General features: G+C 41.1%; 1 protein-coding gene across 5 annotated transcripts in view; it reads left to right on the forward strand.

The window, feature by feature from the left end:
• Positions 1–14,859, forward strand: part of GLI3 (GLI family zinc finger 3) — a 213,438-nt gene that overhangs the window by 101,371 nt on the left and 97,208 nt on the right. The gene's annotated exons all lie outside the window — the stretch shown is intronic.

The following is a 14,859-nucleotide window of genomic DNA, read 5'->3' on the forward strand; positions in this document are numbered from 1 at the left end:
TCTACGTGTTCAAAGTAATAACTTGGTGCATGAGAACATGCATAAACACATACATACCTATTTACAGATCTTGTACACATATACATGGTTATATTTGTTTTTATCAGATCTTCTTACTGGGTTTGAAACCTGGAGTTTTCCCTTTTTCCAGCTTTTCTTTGCAGCCATGACAGCTGGAAACTTAACTTAAAAAAAAAAAGGAAAAGAAAGAAAGCTGAGATTCTTACTTAGTGACATGACTGTAAAAGCTGGGGCTTTTAAAAAGCAGCGTAAAGAAAAACAGTATCACGATTCATGGTAAAATCACACGAACTGACAACACTGACTCCACTGCAATTAATGGTAAAACTTCTACTAACTTAGTGGGAGCTGGATTTCACCCTAGATATGAAAGTAACTGAAAAACTGTATTTGATGTTTCTGCAGTGTTACAGTTACATTTGCTTAGGTGTCTTAACCTTCTCCATACTTTCAAATACTTGATTTCACTTAATAAATTTATCTGTTCATCTCCTCTTTATATGATGGTTCCTTTGAGTAACGTTAACATCCCTATAGTTTGTGCACTCTTAACAGCTATATGCAGTCRGTCGCTGCTTACAAACTTTCTGATGCATTTTTAGATTTTTAGTTGTTTCTTTTTGTCTGAGAATGGATTTAAGAGAATATATGTAGTTGATGCTTTGTTCTTCAATGTTATGTTAAAGTTATGGGCATATCCATTGGCTTGTGCTTCATGACTGAGGCCAAGAAATTCTGTCTTCTAAACTTGCAGTGATTGTTCAAAGATGATACTAGTAACTGATGGAGTGAGAATGCAGTTACTTGTAATGAGCTATCTTGTGTCATTTTGCTCAACCATGCAAGTACCAGTACTTTGATTAAAACTTTGCAGCTGACAGAAAACAGTAATAACAGCTAGTAGTTATGGCAAACTCTGTTTCTGAAATTCTTTGCTCTCTTCAGGGTGTTTTCTCTTCTCAAAAGGTGAGTGTGAGTCCTCTAAATGTCTGCAGAAGTTACGTGGGCATGTTGAGAGGAGGATTGGCTTCCTAGCATTTGGCTACCTTTTGTGATCTCTTTTTTTGTCCACTTTTGGTTGTCTTTTACTTCTTCGTCCTTTCATACTTCTTCCTTGGATTTGAGACTGTGTCATGAGATCAGTGTTGCTTTTTTTCTTTTTAGGAATTCTTACCTGCATGTGTTGCACATGCACTAGCTCACTAGTTTATCTAGTGAAGTGCTTTGTGGTTATGCAGCTTTCTCTCTCTTTTGTACAACTCTGCTATGTGTCAGTTTAACAACTCKGTTAAATAATGATGGAGATGCGGTGCTCTTTCCATTGCTAAGGGTAAAATTTACTTGCCTTTGTGAAGCCAGATACGCCAAAGTACACTACTAATGCAATACTGCTTTTCCAGTTTAACAGGTTTAGCTTATATTATTGGATTGCCACTGACTTTATTGTTTCATAACTCACTGATGTCTGGCAGTGAACATTTTGGGTTTTCTTTCTTTGCCTATACAGCAGCAGTGATAATCATCAGTGCTTTCAGCCCTGCAGATAATCTCTTCAGGGTTATCAATTACTTACAAACAGACGTGTGAAGTATTTGTGAAAAGGCTTTTGAAGTGAAGTTCCACATGGATGCTGCTTAGAGCTGAAGACAAGGCAGTGTTTACACAGGGGCAGAGAAAATCTCTGCCCAGTGTGGTTCTTCTCAAGTGCTAGTATTCTATGGCTAAACTGTTTGAAACTGTTTGCCTTTCTAATGAAGTGAACTGTTTGTTTGAAATATGTGGTAGAAGGTATTTAAACAGAGACTAAAGTAAACTTTCGGGCTGTTCAAATAAGCCATGCATATCTAGTTTGTGGAGTGAAGGAAAACAATTTGGCTGCAGCTTACCTCTGGGAAGAGTAGTTAGGAACTGTTTAAATAATAAACTGGGCTGAAGCGGATGTTGCTGAAAGCTCTTACAGGCCTTTTGTGATAACTGCTGCTCATGTAGGCATTCTTCAGGATGTTGCCGTGATGGGGAATTCTAAATTACTGTCATTATATAAAAGGGGGATTTATTCATTAGCTGTGAAAACTTGGGTACGTTTCTGTTTGATTAAAACCATCCCAATTAGACAATGGGCTGTGGAGAGCCAGCACATGCTATTGCCTTTATGACGTCCCTGGTAACCCAGAGTCCCCGCTTTGAAATAAGATCGTGCCCAAGTACGCAGACATCTGTTTCTGCCTCGCCAGATGGAGGTTAGGACCACGGCTTGAACTGCTAATCCTTACTGTGGAGAGGGGAGCGGGAATCTGAGGAAGGTAGTAACAAATGAACTTGGATCGCACTTCTGGCAAGCAGCTAGGTATCAATGGCTGAGGCAGTGCTTGGAACATGCACTGCAGAAATCTTGTAATGAAGTTTCTGCCTAACCACAAGCAGAAGTTGTGAGAGCAGAGAGGGGCTACGAGAGGTGATACTGCTGCGGTTCGGGCACTACGGTTCGTCCCGCGGGACCTCACTGCTGTGGCGGGCGGCCGCAGTTCTGTCTGACTGGATTGCCAGGCTGTTAGTACGGCGCGCTGCTCAACAGTGACTGGCAGAACCGAGATCGCCGCCGGAGGGAGGGCGTCCCACCCCCTGCCACAGCACAGAGCAATTAAAACCAGTAATGGGGGGAGCTCAGGAGCAGAGATTTTTAGCACTATCCAGTAGAGACCACATGTTTCCATTCATCATTTATATATATAAATATATATGTATTTTTCTTTTTGATGGAAAAGACTGCTCAAAGTTGGTGGAGACTACAATGTTGCATCCTCTGGCATTGTTTCTCTATGCATTCTCCTCAGGAATAAGGACAGTCACCAGGCTTTAGATGCCTTCAGTTCAGCATAGAGATTAAAACAAACAAAAAGTCCTTATACTCCCAGAGTGCCATAAATATGCTAGAGTTACAATAGGATTCAAACAAGCAACAATAGTAGCATTAAGAACTGGCAGTCCTTTGATGTTATTGACCAGGAAAGGACTGCTGTCCTCTCTGTCACGAACATTTAAACTCTTGACCTCCAACCTTTGTGTCAAACAGCTTTTCCATATGGAGTGTTACTATACCTCTCCAAATGCCACTGCATTTAGTAGAGTATCAGACACTTCATTGGCGGGAAATTGATGCTTAATGTTTTGGAAAAACTCCAGGATTGCCAAGGGGCGTGACAGACTAGAACTATCTCATCTTCTTCTGTTGGAGAGTAAATGAAATCCCATGTGCAGCTGCATGTTTTCCTGCAGCCAGATTGTGTCTGAACTCTGCACAAAAGTGCAGAAAGGAAGAATGTTTCTTGGTGAGCAAAGGGCAGACCTCTCAGTAGTTATTTTTATTACCACCATGTGCTTGACTTTAGCCATAGGCCAAGACCCTCTTTTGTGAAGCGTGCTGCACAAGCACAGAATGAAAAGATACACTTTTACAAGATAGAGAAGTCTTCCTACTCATGCCTCTTAGAGCTATACAGGCCCTCAGGGATGGAGATGTTCAGCTCACAGCCTGCAGTCCCCCTGCAGCCTTCAGGAACCAGTTGTGTAGCTTGCCAGAATCCCACAGCTCAGGTACTGCTGTTTAGTGATGCATCTGGTGAATATAAAGGGAAGGATTTTGCAGTCCTTTTAGCTTGGTGCTCCTGGAACATGACAGGAGTGCACAAAATGTGACAGACTGTATTAGCTTAGAGCAAAGGTCCAGGTACCCTTGTATCCTTTCCTAGCAGCCACTAAAAGTGGATGCCCAGGAGACAGAATAAGAACAGGGCAGGCATAAATCTTTTCTCCTGTTACCCTGAAGTATTCCCTCAAAATCCAGTCATACAGTCCGAGAATTTCCTATGTGATAAATGGTGTCTGCATATTTGGATCCTCACTGCGTTTCTCTTCTGTGACTTTGACTACTTTCCCCTCAAGGCTATCCACAGCACCCTGTGTCAATTGGCAGTGTGGTAGGGAGTAATGGGGTATGTGCCTYAACCTCATTCAGCCACCTTTCCTGCTCCGCTGGTTCCTACTATCTTTTAGTAGCATCATTTGCCTATCTTCTAAGATGTAAAGAAAGGAATGAAGAGCAATGTCCTTCTCTTTAGTCAAGGGGGCAGAACAGTCCTTTGCTATTCTCGTTTTTGTGGGATTCTTCTCCACCTACTTCTACTGTTTCTTCTATCTTGTCCCTTAAAACTAAGTTGAAGAACACTACTGCCCACAGGCAAGTAATGAAACTTTGTCTTTGGTCAGCCTGGACTGGAGGTTGGAGAGGGTAATGCTGTTGTAATCATCAGGTTTAKCTCAGTTGGTTAGAGCATGGTGCTGCTAATGCCAAGGTCGTGGGTTCAGTCCCCATAGGGTTATGCTGAAGGTTGGACTAGATGACCTCCAGAGGTCCCTTCCAACCTTACCATCCTGTGATCTCCCATCTATATTAGTGCCAGAAAGTTCAGTCAGAGACTGGGGCCTGTTGTGGTAAGTACTGTACACACATGATGTAAAGTCAGATTCTGCTCTGAAGAGTTTGCACRTTTTTTTGTGCTGTCTGTACGCAGAAAATTCTTTGCTATTGTTGAGGGCTGCTTTTCCTACTACACTATTTGTATGCCTCTGATTGTTCATATCTGGTTCTTCTRTTTTTCCTTTTCTCTGTCTAATGGGACAGACTTTCCCTTCTGGTGAGACTGGACCTAACCATGCATTATGTGACACTTGAGTCCCAGCAGTGACCTGTGTGTGAGTAAGGCACAGTGCAGGTGGGAGAGCTCAGAAGATCCCTGAGCTAATTCTGGAACCAGAAGATCTCCATAGTTGAGTGTCCATACAGAGTAGATCTGATGCAGCCAGGTTCAGCATCCTGTTTTGACATATTGTACTGTTAAGTCAGGGCTGTCCTCACAGTGGCTAASGACTCCAAGCATTAAGTAAGCTGTGTTAAGGTTGTCAGTTCTTTGCTTTTCTCCTCACTGAAGCAACTTTTTTGTTCTTATTTTTTGAAGTAGCACACTGAGTCTCAGACGTAAGTACACTTAGTCCTATTTCTCAGCAATGGTGCTGCATGTAAGCGGATGACACTCTCTTAAGTAAAGGCTTGGCCTGCTTTTGCTAAGAGACACTTAGTTCAAAAAGCAACAGGATCATAGGCCAAATCCTGCCATCACATCAGCAGAAAGAACAGGAGAATGGAGGAGAGTGAAGCTGGTGGTATGACTTAATAAGGAACCTCCCATACATTTTAGAGAGAGAAACCCTTATGCTGGGGAAGAGGAAATGAGAGGGCTTCTAACAGTTGTCTTAAAAAACAACAAAAAGCAGAGTTATATCCAAAGCTGTATGGTAATAACTTACGTACTCTATTTGAATAATAGGAAGTGATTAGAAGAAGTTGTCTGTAAAGAAAAACAAATCTAAAATAAGATCAAGCAAAACCCAAAGGGGATTCATAAAGAATGAGTGGTTTTAGGCAACTGAATCACTTTTTTAAGAAATTAGAGAAATAGAGGGTGAACAAAATACAGTAAATAAAATCCTGTTATTCTAGCTCTTAATCAGGAMTTTTCATTGAACAGTTCAGTGTTTCATAAAGGATATCTCCATGTTAACAGTGACCAGACAGAGAAACAGAGAGGTTGAAGTAATTTGACTAAGGTCCTTTTCATTAAAATATTTACATTGTGAAACCTGTCTTGAAAAAAATAATTCAGATTGGTTTGAATATTGACAATGTGACATTCYCCAAAACAGACTAAATGAGTGCTTAGGTTAACTGTCAATATAGCAAACTAAGGAACTTCCCCTCTTCAGTAATGATCTGAAACAAAAAGTACACAGCGTAAGAAAGAAATTTATGGGAGACACTGGCTGAGAAGCTGGAGGGGGACACTAGGAAGTAAGAAGAAAGAAAACAACTGAAACAGGTATTTAGAGATGTCAAGAAGTAATAACCACAAGCTAATTCCTGCTGCGTTGAGGTGGCTAGAACAATGCCAGTTTCAGCAGCAGTCCTGTCGAAATCTTAGAGTAGRTCACCATGAAAGCGTTGTCTTACAGTGCAAAAATGAAAGCTAATGGTACTTGGGATATATGTAGAAACACATACCTCAGAAGGAAAGAGAAATGTTTAGAAGTAGGTTATTTACATTACRAATTTCCAAGGCTGTCTCCTCCTGAAAGGCATCATATCAGCCCATATGAAGACCTGATACCCAGGAGCACAGAGGTGATAACTATGTATCTCTCCCAAGCTGCAGGGAATCCAGGGAGCACCAGCAGGTGATTGTGATTAGTTTACAATATGGACATCRAGATTAAAGAGTGCAGTAAATGCATATTATTGAGTGGCCTGAAAGTGCATGCAATAACTATCTGCTCATCTGTAAGAGCTTCAAGAGTGTAAATACCACAGGAGAGTAATTGCTTAGGATGGTACAAAATGAAGCTAAATAATTATGAATATTTGAATGAAAATTTWAAAAATCAAGTTGAACAGCAGGGAAAAAGAAATCTCTCTGAGAGGTCATCTGATTGTGCATCCCATAGAATCTGAGCTGTTTTAATGTCTAAAAATAGACATAATTGATCTAATTATACTTTTCCTTCTCTAATTCCTGTCATGCCATAAATTACTCATCAAAGCTGCCAAGTATAACTTACTTCCAAATCTTTCACCCTGTGGTCCAGAACCTCAGCTGCTGGAAATCTGTTTAGCTACAGTGATTTTCAGCATACTGTGCTGATATCCCGCAGTTCAGATTCGGTCTTTGAAATGGCTTTCAAACTTGATTCTGTTACACAAAAGAAGAGCACACAAATCACCAAGGAGTCATCAACAAGTAACATTTTCAGACTGACACACAGCTATTTCTTTTTAAAATGTCACTGAAGTTTGTTTAGTTACCTGAGTTCTCTTTTATTTGTTCCCATACCAAATCATCAGCATACAAGGATATTTCTAGATTTTTTCTAGGTTTTAGCTTTCTATTGCCTCTTCTTGGCAACATTAATGTTTGCATCTTACATGTATTTATTTGTAATGTTAAGGCATGTGACTGGTGATAGCAGGGTGCTCACACACTTTGCTTGGCCTGTGTTGAATTGTACAAAACCAAACTGTTGTATGGCAGCTCCTATTCCCACTGGTTAGGAAGCCTGTGTTAAACATCTGCTTAGGAGTAGTTTTGAGTTATGCATTGCAGAGTCTTGCTCTAAGTTGTCTCTAATTCTCTCCAGTGAAGATCAGGGKTTTTTTTTATAATATTTTCATTTGCTTAATTCCAGCTTTGTGGATCACCTTCAACAGCTAGAATTTTAYATGTGTTATAGAAATGTATGTATACATATACATAAGTACAAAAATATTTGTGTGTGTTGTTATGCATCTCACTATTTGCTGCTCTTAGAGGAGAGAAAACCGAGGATATTACAGTTCTTAGGCACATGTAATCAAAAGTGGGAAGCATTCCAGAGCATCTGGATTAACCACTTGTCTGGGGTTGCTGAGAGTTAAACATGGTTGCTTGTTTCGTTTTTCTGTAATTCCTTGGGAGGTGATTTTTAGCTGCAGAGAATGCATTGATGTCCAGTGGCACAAGAAGTTAGGGGGAACAACAGCAAAACAGAAAGCATGTTGCAAGRCAGAAGATAAATTATTTTTTCACTGCAGCAAGTCCATTCGAGGTAATGGAGGGAGGGATTTCTTTTGTCAGTTCCCTGGCAGAGGACAATTTGTCATTTTCTCATGGAGACCACATGATTAAGTTTGTTAAGAAATGCTGCACGGCATCCAGAGGTTATGAAAAAGATGAGCTATGCTGTACCAAAAGCCAGCTGCACTAGATGAAACGATTTTCCCTCCAAAAATGGTGATGAGGCCAAGAGGTCTGGTCAGATTCTCTTCCTGAAAGCATAGGCCAATGTACAGATGCTGGCTGTATGCAGCCGTTTCTAGTGTTCACAAGGGTTTTCTAAGGTTGCTTGTATGCTAAAGCAGCCAGTGTCGTTAACTGGGTGGAAGGAGCTACTGAGGTGGGATGTTCCTGGTTTATTTCCTCCAATTTGCTAGGAAATCGTACTATCATYGTTCTTGAGGAAGTTGTACTGTCATGGTGCCTTCGCTTTCCTACTCCAGAAATGTGTGTAATAGGGAGAGTTTGGGGCTGCAATTTTGTTTGGCAGTGCACACCCCCCCACTCACAGGGGGTGAATTCTGGCTGCACTGCGTGAGCAGGGCAGCACGAGGAATCCTGGATTACTGGTGAGTCCATCCCAGTAGATGTAGTCGTTTATGAGTAAATCCCTGGCTTGTGATGAAATACAGATTACGTTCTTAAAGACATTGAAGCTCTTGAATTCAATATATTTTATATATATAGTATATTTATGACCCTGTGTGTCTGCCTCGTACTACTTTTCTCTTTTTTTTTTGAATGGGCAAACTGCAGGGAAGGCCAAAGTTAGTTGAATGGACTCGGAGAAGTTTAGTTAGTGTTCCAGAGGACAGTCCTACTCCTCAGACAGCAGAGTTGCAGTGACTAGGAGGAATAATAAAGCATTCAAATTGAAATCAATCCAGCAGTTACTTAGCCAATACCTGCAGCAAATTTGGCATGTTAAAGACTTACCGGTGCCAGCTAATGAAATAATTCCCAACCACTTTTCTTCCAGCACAYAGATAACTGCTCTTCCTTCAACAATTTGGCATGATGGTTGTTGTGGAATTAGTAAAAACAATAAAACATGTTCCTACGAGGTGTTTAAGTTTACAAACTAAAAAGTGGTAAAATGGATGGTAGAGATCTCTCTCAGATGCCCTGCAGCCTTAATTTTCTGCTTTGCAAAGGTAGAAATTATTTTTCAACAATAACAAGAGGCACAGAGCTGGAGCTATGTTCTCCTTCCTGAGGTTTGGGTTGGAACTCCTGTGGCCTATTTTAAATATCAATGTATGGCCTCCGGAAACACAAGCAGAAGATAGGGAGGGAAACCTGATCATCATTAATAAACACAGATGCATAGATGGAACATGATCTGACTGAAAACTGCATTTTTCTCTGAAACTGTTATACCTACTGCATTTCATCACAATTAAGATCTAGTGTTACTGAAATGGAGAGAACTTAATAAATTAAAAAAGCTCTCTCTGTCCATTTCCATGCTTTATCCATTGATATGCTTTTTGTTTCTGCCATGGCGCTGTGGGGCTTTTTTACTGTCTGCTGAAAAACTCCTTCTCTGTAAAGTCAGAGAGTGAGTAATCCCATTCATGTCAACACTACAGTTGCCCCCTGGGAAGCATGCACGTGCATGCRCGCACATACAGGCACACACGGACACAGAAGAGCCGCCGGAGATAACTGGTTGTAGCACATCTGTGGATCAGTCTGCAAATGAGCAGCGCGTCAGATGGCCACCAGCAACACTGAAGCAGCAACCCCAGTCGCTGTAGGGAGACTCTTCAAAGTGCATGAACTTAAGTGTGTGCATTAACGTTTGGCTGTGGCTCAGTCTTTTTTTCTTCCTGTTTAAAGGCCTCCATATAAAGCAGAGAACATAACTCGCCCTATTTTTAAAGAGAACTGTCCCCCTCTTCACAGAAGACAAGACATGCTCTTACTGAGCACTAATGCAAACTGTAATTAAAAAAAAAAAAAAAAAAAAAAGGTCTTTTCTTACCATAAAAGTAAGCAATACTGTTAAGTTCAGATCAGTTGAAGCAAATGTACATGGAGAAACCGTGGTGCCCTTAGGGTCTCTGCAAACCTGAATATTAGAAAATTCCCATCTGGTGATCAGCTTATGAACCGAAGGAAGTGTAGAAATTTACTGGCAAACTCTTCAGAACTATTCTGTGCATTGAAAAGACATTAGCGGAGAGGCTATATTTTGTCTAATATTGTTTCTGTAACATCTGGCATGAAATCTTGGTATCACTGAGTTCAGCATCAAAACCCTATTTAATTTTAGTGAGGACAAGATTTCACCTCAAATGAGGTTATAGCTCATAGAGTTCTGCACCTGGCATAGTTATTATATTGAATTTGGTGAGCTGATCATTCTGATGACAATCTGCTAAAATACAAGTGCTGCCTGTGTTGCGCTTGAATCCCGTATTTGCTGGTGCCATGGTCTCGCAACACAGGTGTAGATATTGGGGCTTCACTGAATGCTTTCAAGCTGATTCAGACATTTTGTACAGTAGCATATGTTTTCTCAGCATGCTGAAAAATGGAGCTTGTCATTTCAGCAGCCTCCTTGCTCAAGGGTTTGGCAAGAATCACAAGGTGCTTGAGCAAATCAGCTAGCTGAGGGCAGAGTCTGTTTTGTTGGCCTTACCACCAAAGCTGAACTTGCCAGATTTAATGATCCCCTGAACTGAATAAGGCGGCTCRGAGAGACTACAGACTCTACAGAAAAGTTCTCCTCAATTTCAGGGAACACTGGAGCAGCCTCACAGTTCTGTTCTTCTTCCTAACTTCTTTACTGTTGTCTCAAGGCATTGCACAGCACCTCCGAGCTGGCTAGAATCAGCTACCTTTCTGCCGAATCCTTCAATGAATCACTGCTGGCTGTTACACCTCATTAAACTTCAGTTCAGATTTTCTGTTCGACAGCAAGGAAYGTACCTGTTATTTCTCCCAGTTTCTTTCCCTTAATGCTGCAAAGGAGCCATAGGTTACTGACTTYCAGAGAACAAGTGTAGTCTTTTCTTTTTTCCTGCATGGGAGTGATTGTAATTTGAGAGGGATGATCCTCTTCACTTTCTTAGAGAGGATAAGAAGGATTCTTGAAGAAGAAATGAAAAGCACATTCTACACAACAAAAAGTCAGCAAAAATTGACCTCTTCTAGAAAATCTCACAGTGCTGAAATCAATGAGTTTGTAGCATTTCAGACAGTTATATCTCCCATTTTGTTTGAAGAGACTCTGTTAACTACATAGGAGACGGAAGAGCAGAAGCTTGCAGGTTGTTTACAAGAACAGCCAGCAGAGAGTCAGGAGAAGGCAACACATACTAAATTCAGCAATGCATGATGAGTATCCTTAAATGTTTTTTCGATATCTTTGCATGCCCTTAACAGTTCTTGAAAATAGTGAGGTTTAAGCACAGTACTTCCATTGAATTGGAGCCAAGAGCCCTAGATACACAGTCAGCATCTATCTGTATTAATTCCTATACTGTGCACTCACTTCAGAGATTCTCTGCAAGGATGTAAGGGTTTGTTGAAGGATTTGCCCATGAACTCATGGTTGGCTTTGGATATAAGTAAGAAAACTGCCTGGCATAGGCTGTGCTAGTTTTCATCTCAATTGGAATTTTTTAACAAATTGCAAATGGTAATAAACTGTTTCCCTAATGGAATAGGAAGGTTGAAGTTAGATTTTGTTGATACATTTTGGTGAGAGGTGTTCCTACTTGCGAAGGATAAGAGTTTTGTTCCTCACATTTCAAATAGGAAATATGTAAATGCCACTATAGTCAGAGCAAGTGTCCTATCTTTTAGACTTGAGTTGCCCCTCACTTTTCTGGCTAAGTAGAGCACTGCTCACAAACAGAATCAGATGAGAATCAGTCATTCCCTGTGACTAATCTCCCTTGTTCTTCACTCAGCTATAGTATAAATAATAATAGCAGAATGTGCCTCTAATACTCTAGTGGTGCCTCTAATGACATGGGTACTGGTGGGATAAGAAAAAGCAGTGGGAAACTGGCACAAGCCTAAATTACTGCTTTGCAAACTTCTTACTATGTATTTCCATTTAAATACGTGTCATCCAATTACATTTTATGTTGTTTCAGGTGTATTCCAAGTGAAGTCCTGGATGATGGGTGGTTTTGCAKGTTTCTGCTTGATATAAGAGTATTTTTATTTAAATACTCAACACTCTTCAATGAGAAGTGGTTTTGGACCCCCAAGCATGTAGAATTTACTGCTTACCTCTGTGCTGAGGACTTACCAAAAAAGACAGAATTTGAATTCCCTTCGTAAAATTGATTCCACTGGTTCTGCACATTATTCTCCCTGTCTCCCATTTAGCATGTTAGTTTGCTGACAGTAGAGTACACAGCACTTAGCAGCTGGTTTGTGGAACCATCAGTCAGGAAATTATATGATAAATAGGAGGTAGCCAGGTTTAGTGGCACTTTATTCTGCTTCAGCAGTTTTAGCCTGACTTTGGAAAAGTCATCATGTGGTATTTTTTAAGGATTGCAACAGGAGATGGCTACAGTGTAGTAACTTATTACATGTACACTTGAGTTATGATGTTCACCAGCTGTATTGCTCATGTGTAAATAATAAACTGTGAGATGCATAATTACGTTGGGTTTTGATATGCAGCTCTGTTGTAGTCAGTTCAGGGCTGACTGAGAGAGCTCCCTGTGCAGTGATGGAGTATGTCTGCTTCCCAGATGGAAATGGCAAACAAGATGCAACCAAGATGCACAAAGGAGCTTAATGTGAGAGGACTCAAAAAGGTGTTCTTGGAGATTTATATCCCGTGTGTTAAATAGAACTTGCTGGTGCTCTGCACTGCATAGGCCTCGCAGGGGGGAATCCCGTTTTTAAGCYGTTTAATATGCATTTTCCATTCCCCCGATAGGGAATGATAGATGATCACATTCAACTTCAGCGCTGGTCCTCTGGAGAATTAAACTATGCTTCTCTGTGTAAATGCTGGCATTGCCTTCCACGCATCGATGCCCAGGCTGGATGAGCATGGGGCAGCAGGTTGGCTCTGCGGCCTGAACGAACTTGCTTGCCAGGGCTCGGTTCAGCCTGTCCTGGTAAGCATGAGTAAGGGTAGCAGAATCCTTGTGGTCTCACCTTTGCTCCGCAGGCCTGCCCGTCAGAGGAGTGTAGGGCAGAGGAGGACTTGCCCACACAGCTCCAAGGAAGGGAGCGAGTACTTTATTCATGGAARAAAATGATGGCAGAATTTCTATTTCAAAAGCCCAGACTTCTGCTTTAAAAYCTGCTTGCTTCAGCTTACACTGTTACAGTTGATAGCAGAGAGGGAGGGAACAGAGCRCAGAACAGGGAGATACACTAAAATATATCTCGTGTGCCTCTCTTCCCCTTCTCCATGTTGGTAGTTGGCGAAGAATGCATTTCATGAGGTAGAGACAAATATCTTCCGTTCAGACAATAACCATGTACTCACAGGGATATCTGGTTATCTTTGACATGCCTTTAATCCCACTGAAATCAAGGAGTGCTCAGCACAGGCATAGAAGCTTCCTGTCTCCAGCACATTGTTAYGCATTGCATATTTAGGTGCAGTTTGTACAACAGAATTTGAATTAAAGCTATCATGAGGTTGGTTTCCTGGCTCACATTAGTAAGCCACATTTATTTTTCGTTTATGGTGCTAAGCCCTGAGTCAGTAAATGGCAGAAATATAATGTGGCTGATCACACACTAGCTGATGTTTCACAAAAAGAAGCAGTGAAACTGGGCAGGCAGTTTCAAGTGTTTCCATGTTTTCCTGAACTACTGGAAATATTTCTGCAGAATTTACATGATTTCCCCTTTGTCTCCTCCACTTATTTCCTGAGGGCCATGATTTTTTATTACTCTGTTCCTTACTCCTGCTTCAAAACATAGTAACAGACCAACTCAACTTTTGACAAATACCAAGGGGGAAAAAAATCCATTTTGTTACCCTCACTATTTGGTTGAGGCAACTGTTTTCATAGATAACATATTCTAAGAAGAGGATTATGTTTTTCTGAATAGGAAAGGCAGGAAATACAAAGAGAAGATACCTTAAGAGTCAGCAAGCAAAACTGAAAGAGCCTTGGTTTTACTGAGAGCGCGTAATTAAGGATTTTCTAGGAGCATTTCAGTAAATCCATAACATGACCTCATGTCTGTTCTTGTCAGTCTTTAGTGTCGGATAAACACATGACTTCATACAAAGTGGCAATCAGGTAATAACTGGGAAGGATCTGTTTGTTTTGTGCCATTGGAGACACTGAGTATTTCTCATTTGTGGAACTATTTGAATTCTGCACGTTTGGGATGCAGCAGTGAACAGAGTGTAGACAGAAACATTCTTTACGCAAACAAATTGCAAAGGTGCACCCTGTATTGTTCAGAGACTTGTAGTCTATTTAAATTCTGTCATCCGAAACCGGGAGGCGATTTTGTTACAAAAATGGTCGGAAAATGTGGAGCAGGCTTGTGCTGGGCCCTTCCATGCAGAGTGCCCATGGGATGTGGGGTGAGCAGGGGAAGCTGAGGCGCATTCCCCTGTCTGTCTGGAAGCAGCAGGAAACAGGAGTCGTGGCTGCTGCCAAGCTACCCTTCCCGCTAGCACCTTGGAGCGGATGGGGCAGGGAGTATATCGAAGCTGTGGGTCTGTGGGCCTCCAGCTGCAGTGGCAAAGAAAGCGCCATTCCTTTTTAAGGGCGGTATGAAATTAATCCTCTTGTCCTGAGGCACATTCCTCCTGAAGCCTCCATTGGTGCGATGCAGTTAAGCATCTCCAGTACAGCCTTTCCCAATTGCCTTTCCCTTTTAAGTTCATTGTCTGATTTACTCCAGATAGTCATTTCTCAGCATGCTGCTTCAGTTTTGCTTTCCGTTGTCTGGCTGCGTGTATATCTCTGCTGATAAACTTCTTCATTTTATTGTATTCTTTGCAAAAGCCTTTTTTTGCAGGATGTATTTTCTTGTTTTAATAAAAAATAAATAAATCAGGAATGCTTATGAAAGGCTTGATGGTCCTTTTGATCTGACACTTCACATATGGGCACTGTAATTATTTATTAAAGACTTCTTTACGTCCCTTTCTATTTAAGCTATAAAAAGAGAATATTAA

This window comes from Rhea americana, unplaced genomic scaffold, assembly GCF_003343005.1.
Source record: "Rhea americana isolate MKP2758 unplaced genomic scaffold, rheAme1 scaffold_62, whole genome shotgun sequence".
In the NCBI taxonomy this organism is placed as follows: Eukaryota; Metazoa; Chordata; class Aves; order Rheiformes; family Rheidae; genus Rhea; species Rhea americana.